Here is an 8,153-nt window from a genome sequence, read left to right on the forward strand (position 1 = left end):
AACATGCCAAAGTCCTGGCTCGACTGGCACCAAACCCAAATACTTTTAGCCACCCCTCTTCCTGTCTCTCTCTTTACTCTCTCGCTGTCTGTCTTTCAGCCACCCGCGTATCTACTGTACCCTAGGGGACACGGTCCCCATCTCCACCTATCGCCCCCTGCCTCTCCCACCCCACCTCCCGCCCTCCCTCCCCACAACGTCCCGTGAAACAGGAGAGCCCCTCTCTACTTCCTCCGACAGGATCAGCAGCCTCCGGACGGCATTCCTTCCCCCAGCGTGCTGTTGCTGGCCGGCTGTCACACCGGGCGGCCAGAATAGCCCTGTGACGCGCCCCTACCAGAAAACGCCAGCGCTGTCCCGAGAACTACAAGAACAAGGAGTGTTACACAGGAAGAAAACGATCCCTGCCGGACTCCGCGGTGGCCCAGACACAGGACCCGCTCACACACATACCCACGTAGACAACCCACGGTACAAACACACACACACACACGTAGACAACACACAGTACAAACACACACGCACACACGTAGACAACCCACGGTACAAACACACACACACGTAGACAACCCACGGGACAAACACACACACACACGTAGGCAACCCACGGTACAAACACACACACGTAGATACCGCCTCCTCTGCGTCTAACATTGTCGTGACCTGACGAGCTGAAACAGTTGTCAAAAGTGCTCGTGTGCAGCCAATAACACAGTGAAGCACTTTGACTCACAGGGCGAACGTGTGGCGGCTCGTCCTCCACTCTGACAGGCCATAAGGGAGGGAGCCTGGGCTGAGCTGGTGACCGTAGCCTGACCCCGAACACCAATAGAGCTTATCAATACACACAGTACAACAAGCGTGCACGCTGCTAACCACAGGCCACAGTGGAGCAGATTTGATCAACAGATGGGACCGAATGGCGTGTCTAGACTGCATGCTCCTCACCGGGAAGACCTTCAATGTGTTGTTTTCTCAAGGCATCGATCGCGTCCCAGAATCTGGCACAGACCTCACAAACAAAAGAACAAGGGGGTTTTCGCAGCGGCAAACTTTGAGAGGCCGGGAAGCGCGTCAGGGGCACGGCGACAGTTTGTTTCGGAGCACATGATGCGTGTTGACTGCAGCCCTGCGTATGTCAGAGGAGGTGTCTGCAGTAAAAGTGCCAGAGCCCAAGGATTGACACTCATTAGCGAGGGCCTCTGAGCCAGAGGGGCCCACAGGGGGCAGGAGGGCAGGGGGCAGGGGCGAGGGGCCATATCGCACTAAAAATAAATGATTCTAATGATTGATACAGATGGATCAGAAGCGTGGGAGGTGGGCGAGACCTCTGGTTGGCAGGCTGTTGGCAGTTGGAACGCCGCTTAAAGCCACCGAGACCCCAACCGCCTACCTAGACACACACACACACACACACACATACACCCTTCACTGGCTGTGCTTGACTGCCCCCCAGCAGAGCCCCCTCTGCTTCCTGTCACTCAAAGGCCTCGCAAACAGAGCTCCCCCCTACCCCCCCCCCTCCCCCCTCTGAAAACACCACACACACTCGCCCCCAGTCCAAAGGCATGAGGACTGAGCAGAGGCAGAACAGCAAAACACGAGCACAGACGCTCGCGCACATGCACCCACACACACGTATGAACTCAGGCAGCGACGCCACAGTTTGGGCTCTTTGTGCCCTAACCCCGCTGGACTCTCCTTGGCTTCACAGCCAGAGTGGTGCGTCCCTCACAAGCTCAAGTCATTCATTACTCATGTCTCCAACTGCCAATCATTCAATCAATCATAACATTATTACAATGATTGTAAAATTAGGCCCTGGAGCACAAACGAGCTGTAGCAGGTTATGGAGAAAAGGGGGCAGATTATTTTAACACAATGTTCAGAACTAATATCCCTCAAAAGTGATCATCCTGTCCCTGCTCTCTGAGTGTTTCCAACTGAGCATGGGCTCACTGTAACTGACTTTTTGCAGTTTGTAGTTACCGGTAAATATGATAACTGGAGTAACATTTTTATCCAAACTTCTTTGTGTATTAATCACAGAACTAGGTTCCACATTTTCAGAAAAACATTAACTGTTGAGGTGCTTGTTAAGGAGCAGACTTGTAAGGACTTTAACCACAGCCAAGTCTGTCTTTTCCCAGTCCCCTGTACGGTTCTGTGATAACCTTTAGGAGAGCCCCTCTGTACGGTTCTGTGATAACCTGACTCTCCTCACCCCTCCTGACCTTTGACCACTCTCACCCCCGACAACCCAGCCTCCCAGCTCCCTGAGTGAGCAGCCCTACCGATGAAAACTGGAGTTACCACGAGGGCCGACCTGTGCCATCCACCACACTCAAGGGGAAAGGTAATGAGAGGAGAAAGAGGAGAGAACATGGTATCATGACAGGATCTAAAGAGTTCTCTCCCTCTTGGACCCCTGTAGGCATCGCTCCACCCAGGCTTCTTTCATTTACATGTATTCATTTAGCAGACGCTCTTATCCAGAGCGACTTACAGTAAGTACAGGGACATTCCCCCCGAGGCAAGTAGGGTGAAGTGCCTTGCCCAAGGACACAACATCATGTGGCACGGCGGGGAATCGATCCGGCAACCTTCTGATTACTAGCCCGACTCCCTCACCACTCAGCCATCTGACTCCCGCTCTCTTCTTTCCCACTGTGATCCTACCTGGCCAGGGACTGAATATACTGGCCTGTAGCAGGGCTGTCTGGGCTGGGCTGACAGGCAGAGGGGGCAGTCAGGACCAGGACAGGGTGCCAAGTGTGTCACCAGGCATGGGGGGGTGGAGGAGCGATGGGTGGAAGTCTGATGACCTGTAACCAGCACGCTGTGCTTGATATTCAGGTTGACTTGGCTTGATTCAATGGCTGATGATTTTCTGCAATCAGAACATGTGAGTCGAACTCTTACTGTTCATATATTGTTCAGATTGAGCAAGCGGTTGAAACGCCAATACTTTAATAAAACATATGTTGGTGACATGTTTTCATGTTTATAACAGAACCACCGCACCTGATAATATATTTTGACATTTACAGTAATATATTTCACTGGATGACAGGGTCTTAAGTGTCCATATGATGTGACAAGAAGCCAAGCGGATGAAGCTGATGTCGGTGAAACCAGTGAACTGTCTGAAAGTGCAGGGCAAGATGAGGGATGATGAATTATTGAGTGAACAGACAACCCCTTTGTCTAGAAGTGGAACAGTGAGCTCTTCGACTTCTTCAGCTGAACCAGCAGCATCGGAGCGTTTGTCCTCTGGGATTTAGGACACAATAATGACACATTAGAGCTATTCAAAGTATACAGCTGGACATTTGACAGCAATGTAACTCTCACTGCTTGGCTATCACTGAATATTAAATCAACTTTATTACTCAGTATGAATACACACACACATTCCCTGTATCAATATGAGGGACTCGTTGAGAACGTCATGAAATGAGCAGCTCATTTTGTCTGCATGTTTGTGTGCTTCATTAATGTTAACCATGTTGTTTCCTTTCTGCTCTCTATTCAAAGCTGTGTTGAACTCGCTGTGAACTTACTGAAAAACAAATCAAGTTAAGTGACTAACACGGCTGTCTTTTCTTAGCAGACTCTGTGAAGTGAGGGGGCAAGAGGGCACGGCACACTGAATGCTGGAGGACTTGAAGACAAACAAAGGACATGAACTTTAATTTAATTGCAAAGAAGAGGTTTTCAACACTCCCAAGTACAAAAGATGTGTTTAAGTGGACAGTATTTTGTATTGGAGATAGAAGACCTTATGAATCATGTGTAAAAGTCTTGTGTGCAAAGCTTAATGTGTAAAGCAAACGTTGAACTCGCTAAAGAGGGAATGATTCAAGTAATAAAAGTAGAACAATAAACTCCAAAACCACACACTTCCAGAGCTGTGTTTGATCGTCTCTAAAATGCTCAGGAAAAGTTCCATATCACATCGTCATGACGTTCCTCTTCCTTCTCCCTGCAGGCCTGTCAGGTTCAGACCCCCATGTGCTCCTCAAGATGTTTTGTTTGAATGCACAAGGCGTAGATAAATTAGGTCTCAGTTTGATTTATTCATGTCAAAGCGCACTTACAGAGCTGTGGCTTGACATCATGCCAAGTACATTTTCCCCGGGCAACCAGCCAGCAGCCAATACTTTCCCTCATTCATGATTTTGCTCCCACTGACACTGTAACGGGAACGAGTGAAACAACTTGGGCTCAGGTCAGCGTCGGTCTTTGTCCACCTCCGCCAACGCTCACGTCTAGACATAAACACGTGTGTAACATAAACGTTTATCTACAAAGCAAATGAGAACCCTCATTTGACTGACCCTGGAATCATCCAGATTGAGGGGTGAGGGGTGGCCATGACAGGGGTGATGATTTCTTAATTCAGCAGCGGACCTGGCGGTAGGACGCCGGCTAAAATGGGGAAGGGGGGGTCTGTCTGGGGGGAGGGTGGCATTGGGGGGGGGGGGGGGGGGGGTAAGAGGCGGCACATGGGTCCTGTAAGGGGAGCCTGCCAGTGTTTTGGGTTGGGGGGGGGGGGGGGTGGCTCTCTGTCGGAGGAGCAGGCCAGAGGAATGCGTCAGAGTGCACAGCTGCCCCGACCTGTCACTGACCGGCTCTGTTCTGTCTGAGGGCCATGCAGATTGCTGTGTGGCATGTTCATGTTCAGGACTTCCCATGGACCCTGGGACTTGAGATGCAGAGCAGAGTTTGTCCCCTCCTTGTCCTTTAAGGTGGGATACAATCCCTTGGTATTTAGAGATGAGACTTGCTCATGTTACAGTGGTGCTTCAAGTCCCAAGGGCCTATAGCCTGTCAGAGCAAGTACCCCCATGGTTTTACAGGTGCAAAGCCTTAAAAGGAATTTCTAAGATCTAGACTGTGATGGATGAGTCAATCATGCTTCCTGGGGAACTGAATGAGGTCCAAAACATAAACAACTGTGTAGCAGAACACTGACTGCTTCACAATGACTATGACCCTCAATTATGACATAGAACCAATGTTGACAGGACTCCATCGTATCTCACACTGAGTGATCCAGCTTGAGCAGTCCCTGGCTCCCTTCAATCATCCACGAGTAAGAGAGGTCCGCGAGGCCGATATGAGAGCGGCTTTCGACAATGTCTGTCTCACGGTTACTGTAACGTTTGCGGACTGAAAGGTCACTTCTGAAGCCTTGCCGTGTGAGGGTCGCCCTGCGTGTTTGAGAAGGTGCTGGGTGATGCCTGGGGCTTATCCAGAGCCGGGGTGTTTATGGGGGTTAGTCAAGGTTCAGAGGCTGAACAAAGAATGTACACTGTCCCACTGGCCCCTCACAAAACGGACCCTTCTACAACACCAGCTCTCGGGGATGGGAAACGTTGATGGGTCATTCAAACGCAGCGATTTCACAGGCCATGTCATTTCTTGTTTACGCTAAATTAACATGGAGAAATCACGCGTCTTTAAAGAGTATCGAGTTCACGAGTGAGACGTTACCCAGCAAGACATGATGATGTCTGAGGCCTGTCCATCTTCATACATCCTTGGAATTGCTATAGAATACTACCGTAGACCATTTGGAAGACCATGTAAATAGTCTTATCACCAGCATTGTGCCAAGAATGCTTCAAGAAAAAAAAAATATCTTGATGTCCAAGCAGCATCTGTATCTTAGGTCATGGCACACTATGTGAAGCTGCTAGTCTGTTATAGCCATGACTGGAGATCTCTTACAGGGCAGAAACCAACCCAGCCCTGATTACCAGCTAATTATAAATGAAGGAAGTAGCAGCTTGTTTGTTTCTAGGGTTGCAGCAGAATACATTTGCACTTCTCCGGGAGTTCATGTGATATCAGGTGCGAATTCCGCCAAGCACTAAGTGCTACCTTCTCCTTTCTCACTCCCGCTCTTCTCCCGCTTGCAGTGCAGTCTGGCACTATCCTTCCCTCACCCTCTCGCCCCCTCGCCCCCTCACCCCTTCCCCACTTAATTCCACCTCCCTCTGTTTTCACAACCTCTGTAGGTGGTGCCTTCTGAAACCTCCTTTCACACCCCTGGTCGAGATTTAAAAAAACATATGTTCCGTTAATTAGGACCCAGTGCCGTGGTTTCCCCCAGACAGGAAGGCGTTCACCAGGAGCTGGTTGGGAGGCATGTGCTGCTGCTAAGTCTCCCTAATCAGGACCATTTACACAGTGATTACAAGGAGCGCCCACTTCTGCCTTCACAGTTCCCCAACACCTGCGCCCCACACTGCTTCACCAGCAGAAACACACCCAAACACAAAACACAGGCTTCATCACATTCACACAGCTGTCACGGAAACACATGCCAGGGCCCCTGCTTAGAGAACGAAGAGGCCTGTTGTGATGCCTCATGATATTATAGAAACATTATAGTGTACACATTATAGTACACTGTCCTGACCAGTACAACCTGTGAGTGTTATGAAAACAACATTATAGTGAGTCGGGTATTTTAAATAGTCTAAATCGTCTTAATTCCTTTTACTCACACACGTACTTAAACACGTAATATTACAGTTAGAGTGGGATACTGTATGTCACCCTAGTCTCATGAAGCCCTAGGAAGTCTCTTGAGTCAGCTTTAGGCTATGATTCATTTTCATTCTGATATATTGATTTGGGTCCTGACCCTGAGTGTCAAGTCTGGCTTGGCCACCCACATCGGACCAGTGTCAAGACTCTGGTATTCATGACCAGGGGTTATGCACTCACCAGAGAAAGCTGACCCGAAACGAAGGGTTAACAATTACCTCATTACTGTGGATGGAAAACGAGTGTTTACATGGTAGCTCCATAAACTATATTTACATTAAATATTTTGGAAACAGATCTTAACTGAGAAGCATGAATGATGTGGTATAGATTGTCCTAGTGCACCATGTAGTCGGAGTCCTGACAACATACTGTCTGCTCATGTTTCAAGGGGGGGTGATGACCCCCCCCCCCCCCCTTCCCATACCATGTGTGGGCCAGCTACAAACCAAGTCTTTGGTGAAGTGTGAAACCTTTATAAGAAGTAGAGAATATAAATGTCACTTACACTGTGAGGAATGTACAACATGTGATGTATAAAGGTTTTAAATGATCACTGGGATAATCCATATGAATGGCACACAAGTATGACGTATTTATTGTACAATTTTACAAACTACATTTCCATTGTAGCCTACTTTAATTTAGCAAGTTATTAATTTATTGGATTTTTTTTAATGGTGTTGTTCTGCAATACTATATGCGGAACATTGTTGAGTTAATGATACTACTCTAAATGGACTCATCTTAACAAGAACATGTATGTTCAGAGACTTTTGTTCACGCTGATCCTAGTACCTCTTTCTGCTCAGAGTGGGATGTTGATGAACGGAACACGGGAGAGAGGAGAAAACGAAAGCTGATTGTGTTCACAAGGTGATGCCCTGGGGCACTGACCTGAAGCAGGGTCACAGGGGAGCACTGTGGAAGACACGGTGGCTCTGGCCCTTGGGCTCATGGATACGCCTGCCTGACCTGGCCACCGTGTCGCTCAGACTGTGGCCCTCTCGCCATTCGTGTCAACACCAATGACTTCAGCGTGTGCCCTTGTGAGCTCACCTTGCTAGGAGAAACACAGGAAGCGGGATTAGAGCAATGACACGGTGGAGAGGGATAGTTGTGTCATACCTGCACTGGGGGGAATTTCTGTAGCATGAGTGTTAGTGTGTGTATGTGTGTGTGTTGTGTGTGTGCATGCGTGCGTGTGTGTTTGTGTACATTTGACGGTGCGTCTGTGAGTATGTGTTAATAACCTCAGAGTTATGTTTCTTATGTGTTTATAATAAAGATGTGTGCTCTAAGTATTTTACAAAAGTCATGTTGTGTTGGTGTTTGGTGACCGCAGAGACAGGCCTTAAAGAGAGATTAGACTGTGGCTGCAAGAGCCAGCCAGTCATCTTTCAGTCTCTATTTCATCTTATGCCCTGCTCTGTGATATGCTAGACTCTGCTCCAGAGCAAACACGTGTCCCTGAAGGCTGCATTCTTTCCACTGAATGATGAGAACGACAGACTTCAATAGTTCATTTTTATTCTTTCAAGCATTATTACAATTCAAACATTTCAAGTGCAAAGTTTGAACTCCAATGGAAT

This window comes from Hypomesus transpacificus, chromosome 13 (assembly GCF_021917145.1).
Source record: "Hypomesus transpacificus isolate Combined female chromosome 13, fHypTra1, whole genome shotgun sequence".
Lineage (NCBI taxonomy): Eukaryota > Metazoa > Chordata > Actinopteri > Osmeriformes > Osmeridae > Hypomesus > Hypomesus transpacificus.